General features: G+C 41.8%; 1 protein-coding gene across 5 annotated transcripts in view; it reads right to left on the reverse strand.

Moving 5' to 3' along the window:
- The window catches only part of rps6ka2 (ribosomal protein S6 kinase, polypeptide 2), a 436,546-nt gene that overhangs the window by 154,045 nt on the left and 255,593 nt on the right, over positions 1-26,908 (reverse strand). The window lies entirely within an intron of this gene.

The following is a 26,908-nucleotide window of genomic DNA, read 5'->3' on the forward strand; positions in this document are numbered from 1 at the left end:
GGCATTACTCTCTATTTTAACTTTATAATCTTAACTTTAACAATACAATGAATTCCAGTTTGACCACATCAAATGTCTTTTAAACATACAATAGTAATGTGGCACCTTAGGCTTTGTTAATGAATTTTAGTTATATTCAACTATGCAATATTGCAATGGCTTCAATCATTTCAGTGAGAGGTACTTATTAAGAAACTGACTTCCTTAGCCTTATCCAGCCAGTTATTAAAATATAGGTGAAGAAGGTCAGAGGTCATTTTTTTCACTTCCTGAGCCAGCTGAAAAAAACCATGAAATAGCCTGCCTTGTTACTCAACCCAGTGAACGGGGATTTGTAAAACTGAAGCTTAACACGTTGCAACAACTGAGTATAGAAAAATATTGAATATTATATTATTTTCTGTCATATAGTATGAACATGCTCTACCAGCTTACTGGTTTATAATTGGCTCTATGGCAATATTAATAAGTCCATCTTCTGGAAGGTCAGTAGCTTTAAGTACAATGTTGCAATACAATCAAAATAATAACAAAGGACTTCAGTGAAAGTAAAAACCTCATCATGAGGTAGAAAATCTGCAAGTGGGGTCACTATATCTAAAACAACTCAAATATTTAGTACACACTCCAAATTTGGGCCTCTGACATAGCCTATGCGAAAATACAGATAGCTCACAAATTACACCGTACCTAAATTTTCAATGCAGGAAGACAAAGAATTAAAAAGAAAGTGCAATGTGACACAGTTCTAGCATAACCTAAAGAGAAGCTTCGTTGAAATGTAATCAAATATTATTCTGTACACAAAAGCATAGTTAGTACGAGGGAAATAAAAGCATGAGATTTCTGAAGGAGCATGTGAGTAGAGCAAAGCTTTGAGATCCTTCCTCCTACATCATGTGCTGATACATACATTGGCTACTTAATCTGACTATCTCAGATCCAGGCCATGGGAATGCTACAGCAAAAATCCTGGTCATTCATCTTTTCCTTGACACCTGAAACTTATTCTTCACTTCATTATATAATTGGTTCCAAGTGAACTGTAGCTCTTGATTCACATCACATGAAAACTCATCACATGATCATCATTGCAGAATCCGTGTGGTTTTACAAATAATGTGCAATTTCTTTTAAATCTTTCCATAATACTTTGCATTTGTGACTGCACAAGGGAAGGAACTGTTCCATCCTAATCTGATAGATCATCAGAACAGTCCATAATTAATCCATACTGCGTGGGTGAGAATTTCATATTCAATTCCCAGTTTATGCTCACTGTGCAAATTTCAGAAAGATAAAAATAGAACATTGAAATTAGCCTCAGTGCCCTTGGGGGGAGAGATGGAGGTGTTAACAGCGTGGGCTGTTGGATACAGATGCAGGCTGTGTGGAGGGTCAGCCTTGGTGATCTTAGACTTATAAAGGAAAAGACCTAAAATCAGATAAAAGATCTAAAAGCAGATATTCCAGGAGTGATGAAGCTGGTCAAACCACTCAGTTTTAAACAAAACAGAATTTATTTACAGACTACCAAACAAAACACAAGCAAAAGAAAACAGATTTTTAGAATAACAGTTATTTAAAAACTGGGCCAACACGATCTTCCCCACAACTTAACAAAGAGCCGATTTCCCACAACATCCCAGAAACACACCCCGTGACAAAAAGGTAAATTCAAATACAGGTTCTTACAGGAGAGAGATACTGCAGAGAGAATCAGCCAGGGGTCATTGGCTGAAATTGGAACTGCTTTTTTCCCAGCACCTTCTTGGGGGTCCCAGCTAAAGTTAAACCAAACCAGAAAAATCCCTGAACTGGATACTCACCTTTCGTTGTACAAGGGTTTTAAAGTATAAACCAAACCAAAAGTCCTTTTCCCTGATTGTTATCTTGAGCAGTATCTGTTAGCCATCATCAAAGTGGCCTAAACCCAGACAAATCAGAACCTCTGATTTTTACAACCCCTTTTGAAAAAGACAAAAGACAACATAACCTTGTTGAAGGAGCAGCATTGCCACATACCCTTCTTACATGCCATACGAACCTTTGTTCCCTACCGACCCTAAAGTTCCTTATCCCCTCCTGGAGAAGATCATCATGAGATGCTTCCTTGAATCACTGCCATCCTTGGGGTGTAGATGCATTCACACTTCTATTAGGATGGGAGATCCAGAATGTTAATCCAGTGACAGTGAAGGACTAGTTCCAAGGACTAGTAACTTAGTTCTAAGTTAGAATGGTATGTAGTTTGGAGGAGAATTTGCACATGTTGCATTCCCATGCATCTGTCTCCCTGTCCTTCTAGGTGGTGGAGGATAAGGATTGGAGGTTGCTGTTTGAAAAAGATTTTGTGAGGTACTAGAGTGCATCTTGTAGATGGCACACTGGGCTGTAATGTGCATCAATGGTGAAGGGACTGAGTGTTGGATGTGATGGAGTGGTGCCAATCAAGTGGAATGTTTCGTTCTGGATAGTGTTGAGCTGCTTAACTGAACTTTAATCATTGTCCGTCTATCTATTCTCTTGGTATTTTATAACCCTGTGACAACTTAGTGCCAACTTTTGTGAAAGTTTCCATCGTGAGTAGACCTCAGAATCCATGGTGAAATTCAATAAAGTTCTTACCTGTCTATTGATTAATACCCAATTCAGAAGGCAACATCTGTGATTAAAAAGCAAATCATTACATTTAACTTCCTTTGAGTACTTAATCTCTTGTAGTCCCTTTTCAGAACAACTTTAGAAGCTTTTGGAGTTATCAATCAAATTTTGTACTGTCATGAATCCACAATGATAAAGATAAGCTGTGAAGTCAGTCATACTGAACCAATTATACAATGATGACCTTCAGGTTTTAGCAGTGCAGACAGTCTTTGTGAAGGACACTTGACCTCCCCTAAAGGACACCTTTCAATTGAGAACTGACTTAGACAACGACCACATCCAAAAGGGCACTTTGCCTCTCTAAAAAAACCTTCGAAATTTCGATTGTCTCCTATAAAGTTCAATGTACACAAATTGAGTTCTAGAAATTCTATGAGCAAATATTAGTCCCAACTGAAGGGAACTGTAATTTTACATGTAGCAGGTACTGGCCATTTGGGGAGGCATGGTGGCATAATGACTGGCACTGCTGTCTCACAGCGCTAGGGACCCGAGTTCAATTCCAGGCTCGGAGGCTGTCTGTGTGGAGCTTGTACGTTCTGTCTGTGTCTCAGTGGGTTTTCGTCAAGTGCCCTGCTTTCCTCCCACAGTCGAAAGATATGCACGTTAGGTGGATTGGCTATGGTAAATAATCCTGTAGTGTCCAGGAATGTGCAGGCTAGGTGGGTTAGCCATGTAAATGTGGTATTACAGGGATGGGCTAGGTCTGGGTGGAATACTCTTCAAGGGGGGTCAGTGCAGACTTGATGGGCTGGAGAGCATCTATCCACATTGCAGGGGTTCTATAATTGTATTGGGTTCAGGGTAGGACTTTTGAATTCATGTTGTCAGGGCATTTTCACCACACAAAAATCAGGCATAGTTCAGTTCCCAACTGAATCGCTAAGTATTGGATTCATCTATTTTTCTACAAAGATTAAATGGTTCAACTTATTTTATTCTTTGTTTTCACATGCAAGTGTTGCAACTTTGAGAAGACCAAGTCAAATTTATCTTGGCAGCTGCCATTACTGCAAATCTGCACTGAATATTTTGAGCAGAAGAGATAATTACATTCCGTAATCAAGCAGTCTGTCACAGCTTCTAGTACTCGGAAGTGGATGGCAATTACCCAAAGTAAAAGTACTAGCATTTTACCATGCAGCAGAGCAAATCTTAAACAAATCCTGAATTACTGAATCCTGAAGAATTACTTTTACACCCTGCATTGAATGAAATTGATATTGTAAGAATACACTACAGGGAACAACTTTGTCTAATCCATTCTTGATGTCACATAATCTTGTTGTGACAGCTCGTTGTACTTGACTTTCAATTACAATATCTATATACAACAATGAAAGAAACTAAGCAAAATACAAAACTTGATGGAGACAGTAACAAAAAGATATGGGAATAATAAGATAATATATCAGCCAAACAAGGTACGCTAATACCAACATTATACTCTAATCCACGTGTTAAATTCTATTGTGTTTCCACACCTTTAGGCAGAGTACATTTAAATAGTGACTCAATTGGTGATGACAGACATTTTAGATATAATTTTAAACTCCTGATTCTGAAGTGTGGAGAATGGAGTGCAGTGGATCACTAAACAGATCAATGAAGGGCAAGACTACTTTATATTGATCTTATTGGTCAGGAATTGCAATGGGTGGAGAGTTGAAGTGAACTGGAGCAGTGGAAATCAGTACATCTTGAAAAGGCATTGCATAGCATAATTGAAAGAATGTGTTACTTAATAGGTAAATGACCATATGAAAGGATAAAACAATAGTTGAATTTCTGTCCTGAAGGTCAGCTAAATGCTGAAGAAAGAATCTGGGATTCATTTTCTGGGGTCCCTTGGACATTGGAAAAATAATTTCTAGCCAAAGATCTCAGAGGGAAGTTAATGGGCATTTCCAAACTGCTGGTGTGAAGATAAAAGTTAGTGTCACCTTCTGATGGGCCATACACGATCACACATGCAGGCTGCTGAAGAAGATTCTGTACCCCTCTGCCTCTCTTAATATACTGGATGCTTTGGACCTGACCAGTAATCCCCGCCTCCACATTCTGTAGAAGTAAATTGAATAAAATCTTCTGAGGAATCTACTTCCCTCATTTCCACAAGTTTAATGTAAGCCTCCCTAAATGAGGACTGATGTATTCTGTACCAATTCAGTAGACCATAAGGGGAGAAGACAGGCACAGCAAAGTTGGGATGCAGTAGAGATGGACCAAACAATTCTACTTCCCCCATGTGCTGGAAAACAAGTGCCAGGGTACCAAGAACTCCGAAACAGGAAGATATTCATAACCTTAGAAAATTCTAAAGAACCTTTGGGTGGCACGGTGGCTCAGTGGTTAGCACTGTTGCCTCACAGCACCAGGGACCCGGGTTCGATTCCTGCCTCGGGTGACAGTATATGTGGAGTTTGCACATTCTCCCTGTGTCTGTGTGGGTTTCCTCCCACCATCCAAAGATGTGCAGATCAGGTGAATTGGCAATGCTTAATTGCCTAGAGTGTTTGGTGGATGAGTCAGGGGTAAATATAGGGTAGGGGGAATGGGTCTAGGTGGGCTATTCTTCAGAGGGTCAGTGTGGACTTGTTGGACTAGAGGGCCTATTTCCATTCTGTAGGGAATCTAATCTTGCAGCCAATGAAGCAGTTAAAAGATATCATCTCCTGTACCAGGTAAGAAACAGCAGCTAATGTGCATAAAGCCAAATAAAATGCAATGCAATAATGACCTGGAGTGAGGTAGTGAATGACTTTGTGAGAGTGAGTGAGTGACCAAGTAAACATGTCTGTGAGCGAGTGATTCCATGGAGAAAGAGTTAAGAATAAGAAGGTGATAACAATCTTGAACTGCATGGTACTGCTACTACTATTGCTGCTTTTGCCATAACAACCTAATCTTCCTGACACCCATCTACTCAATAGTGCTAATAGCTCTCATTCAACGTAAAAATCAACACCACATTTTGGTCTAATGCAACAGTGAGCCAACTAGTTTCTATAAAATAATTCCATGGGGTCTTTAATGTTCACCTAAGAAGAAAAACTGAAATTTGACTTATGCCTAATTCAAAAGGTGGAAAGAAAGACTTCCATTTATATAATTTATTATTTTTATTACCACCGAAGGTTTCAGAATTCTTTACAGTCAAACAAATGACTTTGAAGTACTGTATTATCAGAAAGACAATACTTCCAATAGGTGTGATACTCCTTCAACACTGTACAGAGGTGTCATCCTCCTACTTCACACTTTTGATACTAGATGTTGCCTTTCAGTTTTTTTCTGAAGTACTAAATAGGATTTTCTGAAGTACCTCTGGCCCAACAAGTCCACACTGACCCTCTGAAGAGTAGCCCACCCAGACCTGTCCAATTATAAGAGCGGGATGTATTACAAAATTGAATCCCTGGTATAATTTGTGCATCTATTTCTCCAACATTTATGGAACAATCTAGGTGGAATTTGATAGACATAAAAGTGAAATATTGCTTGGAATGAAAGATAATTACTCCATACAGAATGCAGAATTTGCTGAGAATGAAGTTGAAAGACATGCAGAGGTTTTAGTGAATTCGGTGTTCAATATATCCAATTGTTGCTCATCAGCAATTAACCAAGCAAACTGAGAGCTAAACAATGTGACCTAAATAAACGGATGGTATGTAGAAGGTGTGGTCAGTAACTTCACAGATGATACCAAAATTGATTGTGTGACAAATAGCAAGGGGGAAATCCTTTGATGACAGAACGATACAGACAGGTTAATCAGATAGGCTGTAGAGTGGCAAATGAAACATAAGCCTGAAAAGTTTGAGGTGACGTGTTTGGGAGAACCAACAAGGCAAGAGAACATATGTTGAGTGGCAGGATCCGAGGTAGACAATAGACAATAGACAATAGACAATAGACAATAGACAATAGACAATAGACAATAGACAATAGACAATAGACAATAGACAATAGACAATAGACAATAGACAATAGATGCAGGAGTAGGCCATTCTGCCCTTCGAGCCTGCACCGCCATTCAATATGATCATGGCTGATCATTCCTAATCAGTATCCTGTTCCAGCCTTATCTCCATACCCCTTGACTCCACTATCTTTAAGAGCTCTATCCAATTCTTTCTTAAAAGAATCCAGAGACTGGGCCTCCACTGCCCTCTGGGGCAGAGCATTCCACACAGCCACCACTCTCTGTGTGAAGTAGTTTCTCCTCATCTCTGTCCTAAATGGTCTAAAACTGTGAATCAGTGGGACCTCAGTGTGTATGTCCATAGATTGTGGGAAGCAACAGGTCAGGTAGATAAGATGTTAAGGAAGTGTATTGATTTCTTGCCTTTATTAGTCAAGGCATTGAATACACATGTAAGATGGAATTGATGGAATTGTATACATTGTTAGTTAGGCCACAGCTGGAGTATTGTGTGCATTTCTGGTCACCACACTATCAGAAGGATATTAGAGTCATAGAGTCATAGAGATGTATAGCATGGAACCAGACCCTTCCGTCCATGCTGACCAGATATCGGGTGCAGAGCAGATGAACCAGGATGCTTCCTAGTCCAGAAAGCTAGAGTCTTCTTCTTTACAGCAGAGAAGACTGAGGGAGGATCTGGTTAAGGTGTACAATGTTCTGAGGGGTATGGACAGGGTAGATAGGGAGTAATGTTTTCCCTTAGTAGAGCAGTCAATAACTGGAAAAGTCGGGACCATTCGAGGAAATTTAAAAAGGTTTTTCACCTAGAGGGTGCTGGGTATTTGGAACTTAAAAGGGTGATGGAGGAGGAACCCTGAAGATATTTAAGTATTCAGATGAGCACTTGAAATGGCATAGCATATAAGGCTATAGGCCAAATGCTAGAAATGAGATCAGAATAGGTCAAGTCTTGACGATCAATGCAGACATAATAGGCTAAAGAGTCTCTATTCAGTGCCATGAAAGCCCTATGACTCTATGAGTGTGTGTTGAAAGAAGCAATGTCCAAATCAATACTGATTTTGAGATATTGTGTGTTCCACAGTTGTTTTAAACAATTATCATCTTCATTACACACATCTAAAATCTAATTTAAAATCATTCAGATCATTTTAAAATAAAATCATCAAGATTTATAACCTTTTCTTTTGCAACATTACAACTTACGATAAATATATAACAATCTGAAAGCATTAAGTGTCTTATAAACATCATTCAGCTTTCTCATGAGTCAATCTCTAAAGCAATGTAACATCAATATGATCACTGAGTATTTAAAAAGCTAATAAAATAATTTGCAAAAGGTATATGGAGGATAGTGGGTTAGTGTAGGTTAGGTGGGCTTTGATCGGCGCAACATCGAGGGCCGAGGGGCCTGTACTGCGCTGTATTCTTCTATGTTCTATGTTCTATATTGCATCTGTGTATACAAAACATAATACACAAAAGGTATATCAGAAATGATTTTGTACTTGGGCCAGGCTCCCTTCAGTGTTGTCCATTCTTTCTCTAATTTCCAGTCATACTACTCAGAACAGGACATGCAAACAGTGCAGCTGAAGTTAGAGTTCTCTCATGATCCTGGATTCTGCATTTATTTGTACTTGGCACATTATTTAAATACAAAATTGATGCATGATGTGAATGGGTCAAGACAAAAACATCTGAATTTTATCTGAGACAAGTAATCACGTATAGGAAAAGTAAAGTCACTATAGTCCAACACTCTCATCAGAGAGAGATGACTGGTAGCGAGATTGAATTGAGAGTCACCATCCCTCAGGAGAGAGCCAACATTGAGAAGGCAGGACCTTCATGGTAACCTCAGCCTGTGCAAGAATTGAATCTGCATTGTTACCATCATTCGACATCACAAACTTGCCATCCAACCAATTGAGCTAAACAGCCCGAAATCAATTAGATAGAATAGCACTAAAGAGTAAAGTCGTTAAAGCAGATGGGACCTTCATATTACAGCAGTTATTATGATCTGAATTGAAATGCAAATGCTTCTAGCCCACTTCAATGGATTGATCTTTAAGTGGGTAAATGTATTGGGCTGGTTTTTCCAAGGAAGGCAATAGCAGGCATATTGACACTCAGTTTCTACCTTACACTGTTCAGAAAGTCCTCCATATTTCTGACAGCAGATTCCTTCAGAAATGTGGAGTATCTTGAATTTAATAGGTCCCTTGGAGTGCAAGATAGTTGGAAAGTATTAAACCATGCCCTCTTTTGCATTGCAGTGTTGGATGGGAGATATCAAGAATCAATAAAAATGAGAAAATAGCCCCTGTCATCTCCTCATATGCCCAGGTATCTAACAAGCAATATATTCTTTATGCAAGTCGTATCATGTCTGCTTTGTGTTTTCCTGGGACCACAAGAAATTTGCTTTCCTTTTAGTAAGCAATTATAAAGTGGTTACACTGTTTAATCAATGCATTAACAGGCAAAACAACCCCCTTGCTATATGCTGTATTATCAACTTAAACTTTATGTGTAAGATCTGTGGTGCATCCAGATACATATTACGATATTATTAATGCTGACAGAAGCTTCCATTTTATGTGCTGGTTGTATTAGCTAAAAATAAGAGAGCATGATGTTCACTATTCTGACACAGGAAGAGACAATCTCCTGCATTGCACCTGTTATGGAATAAATCCAGTCTTAAATAAGTAAGTGGAGGAGCAAATTACTCACTCTGAATGTTACATGCAGAAAGTAAATGCACCACTTGGAATCTGTGACAACAAAATCCATCAAATTTCACAAAAGAATTGATTGAATAGCAGTAACAAATGTGTTGTTATGATATTTTCATCATGATCCCTCAATAGATGTCACAAACCCTCCAAAATAAAATCACACCCGATGCATGCCTGCAGCTTCTACACTTATTATGTTGAACGACCATATCAAAGTCCTTCCAAAAAGGTCTCAACACAAAATGCGAATACAGGTATTTTGTAACTTTTTAAAAAAAAAATTAGCATCAGTAACCAAGATAAGCAGGTGAAGTGAAATGGTTACAGAGTTTTCAAGTTAACCAATAAGAATCAGTCACTGAAAAGGGAGTCTCATATCCAAACATTCCTTCGAAGTGTGGGAAATGGACGCCATGCCCCTATGTCTCATCCTTATCTCCATGCCCCATCACATCAAGTCTCTGTGCCCCATTTCTCCTCATCCCCTTCAACCCTCAGTCTACTTACACCACCTGCTTACTCTATACCTGCTCCCCACATCTCTTTCCTGCAAGTTCACTTACTCACCACATACCCCTCATCCCATGTCTACGATCCCATCTCTTATATCCCTAAACTTGCCAGGCCCCTTCATTAACCCCATGCTCACTTGAATCGAATTGAATTGAATTGGATCGAATTTATTCTCACATATACCGAGGCACAGTGAAAAGCTTTGTCTTGTGAGCAATACAGGCAGCTCACAGAGTTAAATAGCATAGATAAGTAAATAATAGGTAAACAGCTGCAAAACAAAACACAGGCAGAGGCAAATGTTAAGAGTTTGTGATTCCATTCAGTGTTCTAATAACAGTAGGGTAGAAATTGTTTTGAAACCAGCTGGTGCATGTGTTCAAGCTTCTGTACCTTCTCCCTGATCGTAGACGTTGTAGAAAAGCATTACCAGAGTGGGATGGATCTTTAAGAAAGACCACCAGCATTCTGAAAGATCCATCCCATTCTGGCAATGCCTTTCTATAAACTCTACCATCAGGGAGAAGCCTGAACACACGTACCAGCTGGTTTCGAAACAGGGTCTGGTAGATGGATTCTATAGATGGGAGGTTGGTCTTTGTGATTGTCTGGGCCAAGTTCACCACTCTATGTAACCATTTCCCCATCTTGAATGGTACAGTTGCCGTACCAGGTAGTGATACATCCAGACAGAATGCTCTCGATGGCACATCTATAAAAGTTCGTAAGGGTATTCGCCGTCATGCCAAATTTTCTCAGCGGCCTGAGGAAGAAGAGACATTGTTGGGCCTTTGTAACCAGCGCATCCACATGAAAGGTTCAAGAAAGCTTGTTGTGGATGACCACTCCCAGGAGCTTAAGCTCTCCACTTGTTCCACCCCTGTGCTGTTAACGTGGGGGCATGAGTAACATTCCGCCGAAAGTCAATAATGAGTTCCTTGGTTTTGCCGGCATTGACAGCTAGGTTGGTATCAGTGCACCATTTTTCCAGGTCTTCCACCTCCTGTTTGTAGTCTATTTCATCGCCATCTGAGATTCGAACGACTGTGGTGGTGTCATCAGTGAACGTATAAATGGCATTAGTCTGGTATTTGGCAACACAGTCATGGGTATATAGTGAGTAGGGGGCTGAGTACACACCCTGGGGGGCTCCGGTGTTGAGTGTTAGTGACGATGAAATATTGTCCCCAATCTTCACTGATTGTGGCCTGCGGGTCAGGAAACTGAGGATCCAATTGCAGAGAGTGGGGCTTAGTCCAAGGTCAGTAAGTTTAGTAATCAGTCTCAAGGGAATAATAGTGTTGAAGGCTGAACTGTAATCAATGAGTAGGATTCTTACGTAGCTGTTCTTGGTGTCAAGATGTTCTTAGGAGAGCTAAAGGACAAGTGATATAGCATCTGACGTGGATCTGTTGGTCCGATAGGCAAATTGGAGTGGGTCAAGAGTAGTGGGGAGGCTGGAGTTGATTAATGACATGACCAGCCTTTCAAAACACTTCATGACCAACAAAGTTAGGGCCATTGGGCGGTAGTCATTGAGACATGCTGAATGAGCCTTCTTAGGCACAGGGATGATGTTGACCCTCTTGAAACAGGCAGGGACAGTGGCCTGCTGCAGGGAGAGGTTGAAGATGTCTGAGAAGACTTCTGCCAGTTGATCTGCTCATGCTCTGAGTGCACGGCCTGGTACTCCGTATGGTCCCATTGGTTTCCTTGGATTCACACGAAGGAAAACTGATCTGACCTCTGATGCAGTGATGGTTGGGATTGGTTCACCAGGACTTGTTGGAATAAGTGTTACGTCTCCGCCAAAATTCTGCTCAAAATGAGCATAGAAAGCATTGAGATGATCTGGGAGGGATATGCCATTGTCTGCTATCTTGCACTGTCTCTTTTTAAAATCTGTGATGTCATTCAGTCATTGCCATAGTCGCTGAGTGTCTGTCTGGATCTCTAGTTTGGATCAGTATTGGTCCTTGGCTGTCTTAATGGCTCTGTGAAGGTCATACTTACCAAGTATCTATTATATACAGAAATCCTGAGCATATAATAACCTTGCAAACTTTCTGAGATGTTCATGAAATTATCAAAATAAATGGTCACACTATTTTAGAAAGTTAAAACATAATTCCTTCGAGCAGAAGATTTGAATGGAGCTGTTTTTGTAAGGTGTGTTCAGGAGGGTTTCCTAACTCAGTACATTGACAGGCCGACGAGGGGAGAGGCCATTCTAGATTTGATGCTCGGCAATGAGCTGGGGCAGGTATCAGATCTTGTGGTGGGAGAGCATTTTGGTGATAGTGACCACAACTGCCTCACATTCTACATAGCTATGGAGAAGGAGAGGATTAGGCAAAATGGGAGGATATTTACTTGGGGAAGAGGAAACTATGATGCGATTAGACATGAGTTAGGAAGCATGGATTGGGAGCAATTGTTCCATGGTAAAGGCACCATAGACATGTGGAGACTGTTTAAGGAACAGTTGTTGCAAGTGATGAATAAATATGTCCCTCTGAGACAGGCAAGAAGTGGTAAGATAAAGGAACCTTGGATGACGAGAGCGGTGGAGCTTCTCGTCAAAAGGAAAAAGGTAGCTTACATAAGGTGGAGGAAGCTAGGGCCAAGCTCAGCTCTAGAGGATTACAGGCAGGCGAGGAAGGAGCTTAAAAGTGGTCTGAGGAGAGCCAGGAGGGGGCACGAGAAACGCTTGGCAGAACAGATTAGGGAGAACACAAAGGCATTTTACACTTATGTGAGGAATAAGAGAATGGTCAAAGAAAGAATAGGCCCGATTAGGGATAGCATAGGGAATTTGTGTGTGGAGTCTGAGGAGGTAAGGGAAGCCCTAAATGAGTTTTTTGCTTCTGTCTTTATGAAAGAAACGAACTTTGTATTGAATGAAACCTTTGAAGAGCAGGTGTTCATGCTGAAATGGATAGAGATAGAGGAAGCTGATGTTGTCAAACATTAAGATTGACAAGTCGCCAGGCCCGGACCAGATTTGTCCTTGGCTGCTTTGGGAAACGAGAAATGCAATTGCTTCGCCACTTGCGAAGATCTTTTCATCCTCGCTCTCTACTGGAGTCATACCTGAGGACTGGAGAGAGGCAAATGTAATTCCTCTCTTCAAGAAAGGAAATAGGGAAATCCCCGGCAATTACAGACCAGTAAGTCTCATGTCTGCAAGGTGTTAGAAAGGATTCTGAGGGATAGGATTTATGACCATCTGGAAGAGCATGGCTTGATTAAATGCAGTCAACATGGCTTTGTGAGGGGCAGGTCATGCCTCACAAACCTTATCGAGTTCTTTGAGGATGTGACTAGAAAAGTTGATGAGGATGTGGATGTGGTATATATGGACTTCAGCAAGGCATTTGATAAGGTTCCCCATGGTAGGCTCATTCAGAAGGTCAGGAGGAATGGGATTCACGGGAACATAGCTGTCTGGATACAGAATTGGCTGGCCAACAGAAGACAGCGAGTGGTAGTAGAAGGAAAATATTCTGCCTGGAGGTCTGTGGTGAGTGGGGTTTCACAGGGCTCTGTCTTTGGGCCTCTACTGTTTGTAATTTTTATTAATGACTTGGATGAGGGGATTGAAGGATGGGTCAGCAAGTTTGCAGATGACACAAAGGTTGGAGGTGTTGTTGACGGTATAGAGGGCTGTTGTAGGCTGCAGCAGGATATTGACAGGATGCAGAGATGGGCTGAGAGGTGGCAGATGGAGTTCAACCTGGATAAATGTGAGGTGATGCATTTTGGAAGGTCGAATTTGAAAGCTGAGTACAGGATTAAGGATAGGATTCTTGGCAGTGTGGAGGAACAGAGGGATCTTGGGGTGCAGGTACATAGATCCCTTAAAATGGCCACCCAAGTGGACAGGGTTGTTAAGAAAGTATATGGTGTTTTGGCTTTCATTAACAGGGGTATTGAGTTTAAGAGTCGTGAGATCTTGTTGCAGCTCTATAAAACTTTGGTTAGACCGTACTTGGAATACTGCCTCCAGTTCTGGTCGCCCTATTATAAGAAAGATGTGAATGCTTTAGAGCGGGTTCAGAGGAGGTTTACCAGGATGTTGCCTGGACTGGAGGGCTTATCTTATAAGGAGAGGTTGACTGAGCTCGGACTTTTTTCATTGGAGAAGAGGAGGAGAAGAGGGGACCTGGTTGAGGTATACAAGGTAGTGAGAGGCATAGATAGAGTCGATAGCCAGAGACTATTTCCCAGGGCAGAAATGACTAACACGAGGGGTCTTAGTTTTAAACTGGTTGGAGGACAGTATAGAGGGGATGTCAGAGGCGCGTTCTTTACACAGAGAGTTGTGAGAGCATGGAATGCATTGCCAGCAGCAGTTGTGGAGGCAGGGTCATTGGGGACATTTAAGAGACTCCTCGACATGCATATGGTCACAGAAATTTGAGGATGCATACATAAGGATCAGTGGTCGGCACAACATCGTGGGCTGAAGGGCCTGTTCTGTGCTGTACTGTTCTATGTTCTATGTTCTATAATTCTGTTAAATGGACGTAAAACTGTCAGGGCAAATGAAAACAGCTCTTTTAACAGTTCCATCAACAGGCCCTGCTGCACTAAATCCATTGTTGAGACTTGGAGCTCGGCCTATATAAGATTCTGCTGAATGACGATATCAATGATCACTGCTGAACAGAATCCATCTGTGGAACTGAAACCTAAGATAACCATTCAAAATAGGGTTCTATGGCTTCATTGCACTACTATGGAAACAGCATTTCAACAGCTGAATACTTTACACTCTTTGTAGTTAACAAAGAAGGTCAGCCATCAGCCCAAGCTTTAAAGAAGGGGAATCAATTCTAAACCATCCATCAATAAAAATATTAAATTATAGGAGCAATTGATGTGGTGTAATTTAAATATTAATATCGTTCAATGCAGATGAGCATTATACCTAGTGGACAATTTAATCTAATGCACTGAAGCACTTTTCTACTTGCATAAAGCTAGAAAAGTTAATGGTCACTTATCTCTTAAGAACAAAATTCCGTCATTCACTGTATTAAAAACATAATCAATTTATCATATAGCATTCAGAGATAAAAGTTGCTAACCCCTTTTGAACTTACCTGGTAAAGTTCCTAACTCCAGACTAGAGATACCCAAACTCACAACAACTCTGAGCTGCCGTGAACAATGGCACCTTCAGAAACTTGCTCAACTCTAGTAAAATTGTGGCATCCTTAAAATGCCAACTCCTGCAACTGAGCCAGAAATGTTGGGAGGATTGCATTCAGGCTCATGAATCACCTTACTTCGCGTACTGTTAAAAGTTGTCAGCGATGGGAATGAGAATGGGATGTCTGCATGTGATATCTGGTCATCTCTTTTTCTGCTCAATTGACTCTGGTCAAATTCCCAACAATGCTAGAAAATCCTACCTTTTGTGTTCAACCCCACTGATGGTTAACACCTCTCTAAAATTGTAAATTACCTGTTACACAAAGTCCCACAATGTTCTCTATATTTTACAATGCACTTTGTATTGTTTTTAATTAACTTTACAAGTGTGTTGTATCACTATTTCCCTTCTCGAAGGAATAAAACATGGGAACAATATGTGGGAGCACTGTGTCATTGTTTAAGCTTTGAAATAAGGCTCTATTAAAAGAGATCAAACAGTTTTAGCAATAGTTCTGTATAAATAAATCATCCTAAAAGATTGCATGAATGACAGCATGATACTCAGCCATAATTCTGGTGAGTAAGTGCCACAATATGAGAAGAATCCAAATGTTTCAGATTTTCCAGCAAACTGCACAAAGGGAGGGAATGAGAAATCATAAGGTGAAGTCAGCAGTGAGGCAAAACAACTGCCACAAGTTTGTCCAAGTGCTCTTCTGCTTACACAGCCACTCCAAGTAACACATGCCCAAAGGAATGCTGATGTTGAACTATTTGCCAAAGAATGAAAGATACAAACAAGAAGGAGGGAATCTAAATTTGCACATATTTCTGAGCTTTCAATGTAAATAGCTACAGCCTAAATGATGAATAATGCACAATTACTTACATAATTCATGAATATTTATTAGAGATCTTTTGTTTTTAATTTGTTTTTTGGACACAGTCAACTTAAGAAGTCAGAAATTCTATCAGATTCCTTTCGTCCATGTGGACATGAAATGAGGAGTTTCACATCTCTTTCTTGAGGATTTTAGCGAACCGGTTGCATTTTTAAAATAAGCCAGTGGTTTTCACAATCATTTTTCTCCTGCCATAGAGTCATAGAGTCCTCCAGCACAGAGACAGACCTTTTGGCCCAAATTGGTCCATGCCAACCAAAATGTCCATCCACGCTAACCCCATTTCCCTGCATTTGGCCCATATCCTTTTAATCCTTTCCTATCCACGTATTTGTCCAAATGCCTTTTAAATATTTCTAATGTATCTGCCTCAACAACTCATTCCATATGTGTACCACCCTCTGTGTAAAAAAGTTGTCCCTCGGGTTGCCTTTTATTCTTTCCCCTCTAACATTAAACTGATACCCTCTCATCCTCAGTTCTCCAACCCTGGAAATAAGACCAAGTGCATTCACCTGATCCATGCCTCTCATGATCTTATACAACTCCATAAGGTAACCCCTCAGTCTCCTACTGTCTAAAGAAAAATATCCTAGCTTGTCCAACCTCTCCCTATAACTCAGATCCTTGAGTCCAGGCAACAAACTTGTAAACTTCTTCTGCACTTTTTCCAATTTAATACCATCCTTCCTATAGCAAGGTGATCAAAACTGAGCACAACACTCCAAATGTGGCCTCATTGATGTCCTGTATAATTGCCACATAATTTTCCGGCTTCTATACTCAGTGCCCTGACTGATGAAAGCCAGTGTGCCAAAAGCCTTCATCACTGCCCTTTCTACCTGTGGCTCCACTTTCAGAGAACTGTAAACCTGAACTCCACAGTCACTTTGTTCCACTACACTCCTTAAGGCCCTATCATTCACCATGAAACTCCTACCTTGATTTGACTTTCCAAAATGCAAGCCCTCACGCTTAACTATATTAAACTCCATTTGATATTTCTTGGCCTACTTCCCCAGCTAATTAAGATTCTGCTACAATTTCTGATAATCATCCTCATTGTCCACAATACCGCCTATTTTGGTGTTATCAGCAAATTTACTAATTATGCCTTGTACATTCTCATCCAAATCATTGATACAGACAACAAACAATAATGGGCCCAGCACTGACCCTTGAGGTACTCCACTGGTCAGAGCCTCCAGTCCAACAAGCATTCTTCCACTATTATCCTCTGCTTCCTAACATCAGGCCAATTTTGTATGCAGTTTGTCAGCTCGCCCTGGATTCCATGTAATGTAACCTTCAGGAGCAGCCCACCATGTGGAACCTTATCAAAGGCCTTACTCAAATCCATATAAACTACATCTACCGCCCTGCTCTTATCAATCTTCCTGTTCACTTCATCAAAGAATTCTAACAAATTTGCGAGGCATGATCTCCCACTTACAAAGCCATATATTTTCAGACTTGTCTCTGTTTCACAACTTGATAAGTTGTCTTAAAACTCTCAATGTTGTTTTAAATTCATTCATGGGATGAGGACATCACTGGCCAGCATTTATTGCTCAACCCAACTGGGCAGTTAAGAGTCAACCACATTGCTGTGGGTCTGGAGTCACTTTAGGTCAGATCAGGTAAGGATGGTCATTTTCTTTTCTAAAGGACATTAGTGAACCAGATGGACTCATGGTCAATAGACTCGTAATTCCAGATACTTTCTATTGAAATCAAATCCACTATCTGCCGTGGCAGGATTTGAACCCAGGTCCCAGAACATTACCTGGGTCTCTGGATTAATAATCCAGTGATAATACCACTAGGCTATCACCTCCCTTAACTTCTTGCTGTTAGTTTAGTACTGTAACTACTTCACTTACTGAGCAATTAATTGACATACAGTGGGTAATATAAAATATATTTTTAAAACAATAATCAATAAAACCTATATTTTACTCCACTTCCCAAATTCTTTCATTGCAGACTGAATTGCACTTACAAACTTTCAATCCCCCAACCCAGTACTCCCTATCTAATTGACATTCAATGATTTGTCTTCAGCAACATGATTAAAGAATTGCTAATATATGTATAAATTATTGTCATCTGCTACATGTCACATTTTAAACATCACACATCAGATATAAAAAAAACAGTGGCTTTCTCTCATGCTTTTACCTAGCTCTTCAAATTCAAATTTTATTTTGCATGTAATAACACCCATGTCCTTATTAAGATTTGACTAAAAAAATCCGGTTGAATTTTTCATGAAGGTGACCAAGAGTGTAGATGAGTGTAGGGAAGTTGATGTAGTTTACATGAATTTCAGCAAGACCTTTGACAATGCCCCATATGGGAGATTTATGAAGGTAGAAGCACTTGAAGCCACGGTAATGTGGTACATTGGATCCAAAACTAAGTGATGGGTGACAGAGGATAGTGGTAGAAGACTGTTTGTATGACTGGAGGCCAGTATCCAGTAGTATACCCCATGGATCGGAGCTGGGTCCCTTATTGTTTCTATGATACACAAATGATGTCGATGAGAATGTGGGAGAATGCTAAGTACATTTGAAGATGACATAAAGATTGCCTGGGTTGTTGACAGTGAGGAGGAAGGTCTTAGGTTACAAGAGGATATAAACAGATTGGTCAGATGGGTAGATCAGTGGTTGATAGACTTTAACCCTGGTAAGTGTGAGTGAAGCATATTGGAAGATGTAACAAGATAGGGGAGTACTCAATGAATGGCATGACACTAGGAAGCTCAGAGAAACAGAGGGATCTTGGAGTGCTTGTCCACACATTTCTGAAAGTGATAGAGCAGGTTAATAGGTAGTTAAGAAAGCACATGGGACATTTGCTTTTATTAGTCAAGGCATAGATTACAAGAGCAGGAAGGTTATGTTGAAGCTGTACAGAACTTTGATTGTGCCACAGTTGAAGTACTATGTGCAGTCCTGGTCACCACACTATAGGAGGGATGCAGAGGAGATCACCAGAATGTTGCCTGGGATAGAGCAGTCTAGTTATGAAGCAAGGTTAGATAAGCTCGGGTTGTTTTCACTGGACCTGAGAGATGTGTATAAGCTTATGAGGGGCATGGACAGGGTGGATAGCAAGCAGCTGTTCCCCTGAGTTCAAGGGTCAAACACAAGGGGGCACACATCTAAAGTGAAAGGGAGGAGATTGAGAGAGGATTTGATAGAATCTTCTTTCAACCAGAGCGTGATGGGAGTCTGGAATGCACTGCCTCGGGAGATAGTTGAGGCGGGTACCCTCACGACCTTTAAAAAACATTTGGATGAACATTCAGATGTGTGTGTCATATCTTTAAGGCTAGAGGTCTGGTGCAGCAAGTGGGACTAGTATAGGTTTAGAATAGCTTTGGGAGTACAGACTCAATGGATTGAACAGCCTCTTCTGTGCAGAATATTTCTTTGATTCTATAATGAAGTTGTTTTTTTCTTGTAGTTCAACCTAGTTCTGTAATTACAGTTATCAGCACAGTTGACATTCTTCACTCTCTCAGATTTCAAGAACTTCAGAAAATTGCAGAAAATGTCATGATTCATCTTATTAATACAGCAATCGCAATTCTTCAAAACCACAGGGGACATTTTTGTAATCTTCTGACAGACCTAACAGGAGTTAAGGTTTTCACTCTGCTATGAACTAAGGACACATTAATGGTCTGCAGATTTCTTTTAGATTAATTGCTTTGTATTCATTAATAACTTGTTTGAGAAACTGAGTTGTATCTAAAGTATAATATAGAATAATTTTCAATTAAAAAGCAAATTCGCAGATTTTTTTGGGAAAAAAAGTGACTTTGGATCTAATAATTGGGTGAACCTGACCGCAAAAGATGACAACTAGAAGGAATTTATAGCATGAACTAAGTGAAAATGTGATGGAGCAGGAATTTGCTCACCAGAGTAACAAATGGGTTCGCCCTGCCTGAGTTACGAGAGTCAATCAATATTGCATGCTGTGAGCCAACACTACATGGTAGTTTGCCTGTTTGGGAATAGACACTCACAGGATGCTGTAGGATTTCAAAAGCCAAGGTGAAACCTTAATGAAGCAAATTTCAAGCTGCCTGTAAGCCTTGCATTTACTCATTGCTGTCTCCAGTTGAGATGGTTGAAGAGTTTTCTTATTCAAACTTAAATGGAGAAAGACATCCTTCCTTGCGAAGGAAGTCATCAAGCAGGGGAGGTCAATGTCACTCTATTTACATAACAATGTGGTACTCAAAGTGTTTAAAAATTCCAGTAGGTCTGCCACGTCTCGTAACATGAATCCAGATGGACAACATAGCGGCTTAGCAGTTAGCACTGCTGCTTCACACCTCCAGGGACCCGGGTTCGAATCCAGTCTTGGGCAACTGTCTGTGTGGAGTTTGCATGTTTGCCCTGTGTCTGTGTGGGTTTCCTCCCACAGTCCAAATATGTGCAGATTAGGTGAATTGGCCTTGCTAAATTGTCCATAGTGTTCAGGGATGTGTAGGTTAGGTGCCTTAATCAGGGGTAAATGTAGGGGAATGGCTTTGGGTGGGATGCTCTACGGAGAGTTGGTTTGGAATTATTGGGTCTAAAAGCCTGTTTCCATACTGTGGGGATTCTCAAACCTTTCAGGAATGTACTAAACTACCAATTGGTACACAATTACTTTCCCCCTCATTTTATTAAAACACTACATTGTGAAATCTCAGGAGGTAATGTGAAACCTCTTCCACCTCAAACCTTTCTCTAGGAGGTACATTTTTTCACATTTCCTCCTGAACACTCCATTGGTAAATTCATTTGCATTTGGTATCTCTCCCATAATGCTCTCCTTGCTCAATATATTGGATTGGGCTTCCTCTTCTACCACCTAAACCTCATTGTTATTTTTTTAAGAGTAGCTCATAATACCAGTAAGGGATTGACCATAAGTGATGAGTCTGAAAACCTTCACCCACATCACACAGCTCAATAAAGAAGATTTGTACCTCCTTAGAAAGCAAAAAAAGGCAAATTCTTCAGGGAATTATGGGCCAGGTTTTCTGAGGAGTGATTATGCCACTCAGGCCCTTTCTTCCTTTTCACAAAAGAAGGGGGCTCCACATTTTGGAGAGGAAATTCTGCTCAGGGCTCACCCAGAAATGTAGCGTTATACTTGAATTTTGCCAGTTCTTTCGTTATACAGAATTATCAGAGGAAGACAAACCATGCCCCTTTCCCAGTACTCAGCTGTTGTATTCTGAAGCCACTTTAGCAGCCACTGTTTAACTGTAAGTAATTAGGGCAAGTGTGATATTAGGATGCTGCAGGGCAGGGTGCCAAGATATGTGGGATAGATAAGCAGGATGCCAGCTGGGAGGGGAGGGTGCAGGGTGCCAGGGGTAAAATGCCAGATTGGTAGGGGAGAGGGTAGCAGGTAAGTACCAAATGGGCAGGGTGCCCAGTAAATATGAGAGCCAGGTGAGAAAGGGGTTGAGTGGTAGGGCATAGAGTTCTAGGCAAATGAGATGCCAGCTGAGTAGGGTGGGGTAGGGTTCTATTTGGTTTGTGTGCCATCTGGGCCAGGGGTTGGGTTAGATGGAAGAAATTGGGTCCACCAGGGGTTGCTGAAAATGGGTGCATAATCTAGGAGTTTGAGTCCTGCAAAGGGAAGGTGTCAGGTTAGGCATTGGTGAGGTGGGGGGAGGGTCTGGTCCAGAGGCAAGAGAGTTGGGCCAGGTTGGTCTGGTCTGAGCCAATGGTTGAAGATGGGTTATGTTCCCTCTCATTTTTCCTGAGTAACTTTTTATGCAACTTCACCGAAAACCTCTGAAATCTCTGACTTAAATGGAGACTTTCAGAGGATTCCAGATGTAGAGGAATTGCCAACAAAAAAAAATCAATTTCTGATCTATGTTCACATAACAGATGTCTGGCCATCAGAAAATCTGGGCCTATATGATTCTCTTCTAGCTCAGTGGTGAAATTTGTTCACAATTTAAATTAAATAATCCTCCTTTTTCAATGAATGAAGACATATTAATTAAGTTTCAGGACAATGCCTTCTAGCCTCTGATTGACTTGATTCACTTCATGAAGCAAGTTTACCTGCAGCTTCGAGAGCAGAGACATCCACAACCAACAATGCATTTGTCATCATTCACTCCTTTTTCTCCAATGAGCATCAGTTCATGTCTTGAATATTGCAGTTGTGCAATAGGATAGTGACGACGACAAGATTACACAAGGTTAGTAAGAGAGAATGATAGGACAGGAAGATCTGAATTTGGACTTTGAGATGGCAAGTAACTTTGAAAAGTTGTGTTACCCCTTGATTGAGTAGAACATGTGTGTAAAAAAGAATGTTTGCTAAATATTAATCTATTAATCTATGTCCAAGTACTGATAACTAGCTCTGAGAAATGCCAGCTGATGGGGAAATTAGTAGAGTTCATGATAAGGTTGCAATATTGTAATGGATCACTTTCACAGCAGTGCACTGAGAACATCACAGAATCATAGAACCGTTACAGCAAGGTAGTGGGACATTTGTCCCATTGTGCCTGCACCAGTTCTATTACTTAGTGCCAATTTTTTGCCTTTTCCCTATATCCCTCGAAACTATTTCGAGCCCAATGTCCTCTTGAGTGCATCTAGTGTACCTGCTTCCACCACATTTCCTGACAGTGCATTTCATACCCTAACTACTCAGTGTGTGAAAATGATTTTTCTCACATCATTCTTGCTTCCTTTGCAGATCACTTTTAATCGATGCCCTCTTGTACTATTTTCTTTTATGAATTGGAATAGCTTCTCTCTATCTACTCTGTCAGCTCGCTCATGATAATGAAAGCTTCTATCAAATCTTTTTTTAAACTTCACTCCAAGGAGGACAGTCCCAACATTTTCAATCTATCTTCATAACTGGAGTTTCTCATTCCTAGAATCGTTCTTGTAAATTGCTTCTGCATTCTCTCCAATGCATTCACATCTTTTCTATACTGTGGATTCCCCAGCTAGACATAATACGACAGCTGAGGTTTAAAAAGTTTCTCAAACATGATCGACATCACATCCTTGCTCTTGTACTCTATGCCCCTATTAAAATGGCCTATTAAATGCCCCTATTAAAATGTTTTATTAACTTGAATAACACAGAGAACTGCAGATGCTAGAGATCTGAAACAAGAATTGAATTTGCTTGAGAAACTCAACAGGTCTGGCAACATCTGTGGGAAGAACGTTTTGAAGCTAGTGACAATTCATCAAACATTATTAACTGCTCTCCTCACCTCTCCTGCAATCTTTGGTGGTCTGTGCACACATACATCCAGATCCCTCTGCTGCTGTACCTCTTTTGAATTGTATCCCCTAATTTGTATTGTCTTTCAATGTTCTTCTGACCAAAATGTATCATCTCACACTTCTCTACAGTGAAGCTCATCGGCCACCTGTCCACCCATTCCATCAACATGTCATCATGACAACAGGGCAAATAATGGCAGCACAATACATAACGTCTGCTCAGTCTAATTTTATGAATGGGTTCGTGTGGGGCATCTGTCTTTTCCACCCTCAATAAGCATTACTCAGAACTTTGGCAATATAATTAGGACCACTATGTTTGCTATGTAAAGAGATCCTAGCAAATTTTATACAAACTGGAGTTGCTATGTTAATCACTCACAAAAAGGCCTTTGTAGTATTACAAATGTCTGGTGTACAAAATAATTTAAAAGGTACTGTGTCTAGTTCACAAATAGCAAAAAAGTCATTGGGCTACAGGTCCAAGGTCTCCAAAACTGCCTGATCTGGGATTTTGGATCTTGCTGATTTTCGGGAGGAGCAGTGTCGGTTAGACAGATTTGGTCAGATTGGGTCAAATTGTTCAGATTACTCAGACCATGGGGAAATGACTAGTGATTGAAGCAATTAATTAGGAGGCATACCATTACACCACTTAGTTCAACAAGCCAGAATATTGTTTTACTTATCTCATGATAATAAAAAAAAGAATAGCAGCTTTAAAGAAAGTCTGTATTTCAAGCATTGTTAGTTTTCAGATTGCTGGATTTGAGGTAGTGTATCTGATAGCAAATGCAGCTAGCCTTGCTCAGGATAACAATTTCTGGCACAGAACAGTAAGATCTTCAGACACAAAGAGGACCAGCAGAAAAGAGGTATGGCCAGAACGTCATGTAACAACACAATTAACATAGGCCAGCATTATTTTCACCTCAGCAATTATTTTTCATGAGATAATAATTATGTCAATCTCAAAGCTATTTGGACTGAGGAGTTTGGTCTAATCAAGAGTAGATTAAATAAGGAAAACAAATTAACATTGTTAAAGAAAAATCATGTTTCACTAATTTGGTACACAAAGAAAAAACACTAATTTGTTTAAATTCTTGATGAGGTAATAGAAATAGTTGATAAGGGCAGTTGACGTGGTATACATACACTTCCAAAAGGTTGTCGATAGAATTGCCACATAACAAGTTTGCGAGTAAAGTTTAAGTCCGCGGAATAAAAGGAAATAGCATGGATATAAAGTTCCCCCCACTATCACACCCACTCCAGGTACTGGCTCCAACCCCACTCCCAGCTCCACACCCACACCAGATCCCATCTCCCTGCCCTGCCGAGTTTTCACCATCCCTCCAGACCTCCCACTCACTGAGGACGAACGATCAGTCCTCAGCAAAGGACTCACCTTCGTCCCCCTCCGTCCACGCATCAATAAATTTAATACATGCCGTGACATCGAACACTTCTTCGGTCGCCTCCGCCTCCGAGCTTACTTTCACAATCAGGACTCCCGCCCACCTTCCAAGGACCCCTTCGCCCACCTCCAACACACTGCATCCATCTGGACACCCCACGCTGGCCTATTACCTGCCCTCGACCTCTTCATTTCCAACTGCCGCCGGGACATTAACCGCCTCAACCTGTTGACCCCCCTCCCCCACTCCAACCTCTCACCCTCACAACGCGCAGCCCTCCAATCCCTCTGCTCCAATCCCAACCTCACCATTAAGCCAGCGGATAAAGGGGGCGCAGTGGTAGTCTGGCGCACTGACCTCTACACCGCTGAAGCCAAACGCCAACTCGAGGACACCTCTTCCTACTGCCCCCTCGACCATGACCCGACCCCCCATCATCAAACCATCATCTCCCAGACCATACAGAACCTCATCACCTCAGGAGATCTCCCACCCACAGCTTCCAACCTCATAGTCCAGGAACCCCGCACTGCCCGGTTCTACCTCCTTCCCAAGATCCACAAGCCTGATAACCCTGGCCGACCCATTGTCTCAGCATGCTCCTGCCCCACTGAACTCATCTCTACCTACCTCGACACTGTCCTATCCCCCCTAGTCCAGGAACTCCCCACATACGTTCGAGACACCACCCACGCCCTCCACCTCCTCCATGACTTCCGTTTCCCCGGCCCCCAACGCCTCATCTTCACCATGGATATCCAATCCCTCTACACCTCCATCCGCCATGACCAGGGCCTCCAGGCCCTCCGCTTTTTTCCTCTCCAGACGTCCCCAACGGTACCCTTCCACTGACACTCTCATTCGTTTGGCCGAACTGGTCCTCACCCTTTGAATTCCTCCAGACCAAAGGGGTAGCCATGGGCACATGTATGGGCCCCAGCTATGCCTGTCTCTTTGTTGGCTATGTAGAACAGTTGATCTTCCATAATTACACCGGCACCACTCCCCACCTCTTCCTCCGCTACATTGATGACTGCATTGGCACCACCTCGTGCTCCCGTGAGGAGGTTGAGCAATTCATCAACTTCACCAACACATTCCACCCTGACCTTAAATTTACCTGGATCATCTCTGACACCTCCTTCCCCTTCCTGGACCTCTCCATCTCCATTAGTGATGACCAACTTGACACTGACATTTTTTACAAACCCACCGACTCCCACAGCTACCTGGATTACAACTCTTCCCACCCTATCTCTTGCAAAAATGCCATCCCGTATTCCCAATTTCTCCGCCTCCGCCGTATCTGCTCCCAGGACGACCAGTTCCACTATAGAACACACCAGATGGCCTCCTTCTTTAGAGGCTGCAATTTCCCTTCCCACGTGGTTAAAGATGCCCTTCAACGCATCTCGTCCACATCCCGCACCTCTGCCCTCAAACCCCACCCCTCCAACCGTAACAAGGACAGAACGCCCCTGGTGCTCACCTTCCACTCTACAAACCTGCGCATAAACCAAATCATCCGCCGACATTTCCGCCACCTCCAAAAAGACCCCACCACCAGGGATATCTTTCCCTCCCCACCCCTTTCCGCCTTCCGCAAAGACCATTCCCTCCGTGACTACCTGGTCAGGTCCACACTCCCCTATGACCCACCCTCCCATCCTGGCACTTTCCCTTGCCACCACAGGAACTGTAAAACCTGTGCCCACACCTCGTCCCTCACCTCTATCCAAGGCCCTAAAGGAGCCTTCCACATCCATCAAAGTTTTACCTGCACATCCACTAATATCATTTATTGTATCCGTTGCTCCCGATGTGGTCTCCTCTACATTGGGGAGACTGGGCGCCTCCTAGCAGAGCGCTTTAGGGAACATCTCCGAGACACCCGTACCAATCAACCAAACCGCCCCGTGGCCCAACATTTCAAGTCCCCCTCCCACTCTGCCGAGGACATGGAGGTCCTGGGCCTCCTTCACCGCAGCTCCCTCACCACCAGATGCCTGGAGGAAGAACGCGTCATCTTCCGCCTCGGAACACTTCAACCCCAGGGCATCAATGTGGACTTCAACAGCTTCCTCATTTCCCCTTCCCCCACCTCATCCTAGTTTCAAACTTCCAGTTCAGCACTGTCCCCATGACTTGTCCAGACTTGTCCGACCTGCCTATCTCCTTTTCCACCTATCCACTACACCCTCTCCACCCTATCACCTTCATCTCCTCCCCCACTCACCCATTGTAC

This window comes from Chiloscyllium punctatum, chromosome 11, assembly GCF_047496795.1.
Source record: "Chiloscyllium punctatum isolate Juve2018m chromosome 11, sChiPun1.3, whole genome shotgun sequence".
Lineage (NCBI taxonomy): Eukaryota > Metazoa > Chordata > Chondrichthyes > Orectolobiformes > Hemiscylliidae > Chiloscyllium > Chiloscyllium punctatum.